This window comes from Nestor notabilis, unplaced genomic scaffold (genome assembly GCF_000696875.1).
Source record: "Nestor notabilis isolate BGI_N333 unplaced genomic scaffold, ASM69687v1 scaffold1483, whole genome shotgun sequence".
NCBI lineage: Eukaryota > Metazoa > Chordata > Aves > Psittaciformes > Psittacidae > Nestor > Nestor notabilis.
The window spans coordinates 100,590-101,731 of record NW_009920371.1 but is presented as its reverse complement, the minus strand read 5'-3'; positions in this window follow the sequence as shown (position 1 = coordinate 101,731).

The window sequence follows — 1,142 nt, the reverse complement described above, 5'->3', positions numbered from 1 at the left end:
TGCTTTAAGGGCAAACAGAAAGCATCCCTGCCACAGCTGTAACTCCAGCAGGTTGGTGAAGAGCCACAGAAGCGTTACAGGAGCCTGGTGGTCCAGACAGGCAGGCAGTGCCATCACCCCTCAGAGGAGCTGGCATTTGTGGTTTTAGGGTTTCTGGAGCTTTGCCCTGATGGAAACAGAGTCAGAATCCCAGAATCACCAAAAGCTGGGGTTGGAAGGGGCCTCAGGAGGTCATCTGGTCCCTGCTCAAGCAGGGACACCTAGAAGAGGGTGCCAAACCTGGCATCCCCCTTTACACCTGTTACTCCTCATAAATGTAATCTAGGAGGCTTGCTCTGTACTCAGTTCAGATCCTACATAAAACACTTCAGTGTGCGAAAGTCCACTGTCCCACAAAATAAACACTTACGGCAGTATCAGTGCTGCTGGTACCTCCCTCCATTTTCCTCCAGCTTTGCCATCAAAGCACTCATGCAGTATGGATGAGCTCCTTGCCTGGCCAAGAAGGTACCAGAGGCCCCCATGCCGTGGATGCTCTCCACTTGCTGCTCATGTGATGGCCACAGCTGCAGGGACAGTGGTCATCCTTGAACACAGGCCACATAGCACAGCACCTCTTCCTGCTCCTCATCCCTCCTCTAGATAACCATGGTGCTCTGTCCCTGGGATTGGGGCACCTTGACAGGTGGCCTGGGATAGACCAGAGCCCAGGGGAGCAATATCAATGTCATCTAAATCCCACTTCTTCAACTGGTGCTTCAACCAGCAGCATGGCACTGGAGCCATCCTGTTTTCCTTTGGCCAGATCTGGAAAGAAAAAGCTTTTCTCTCAGCCCATCCTCTGTGACTACTTCAGGGAAAATTCTAGGCAGTGAACCCCCCAAACAGCAGGACCCATTGCCCTAAGCAATACACCTCCTGAGTGCCAGGTCATGCAACACTCCTTGGGTTATCTTTCTCTGTGGGGACCACATGTGCGTCATAGGGAAATCAGATCTGAACAAGAACTTTACATTACAGATGGCTGCAGACCACGTGCTGCAAGGAGTGGCTCTGTTTTGAGCACTTAGGCTTTAGGTTCTTGCAAAGAAGCAGCAGCAGAGGGGAATAAAACCCAACCTGCTAGTGCTTCCTCGGTGGCT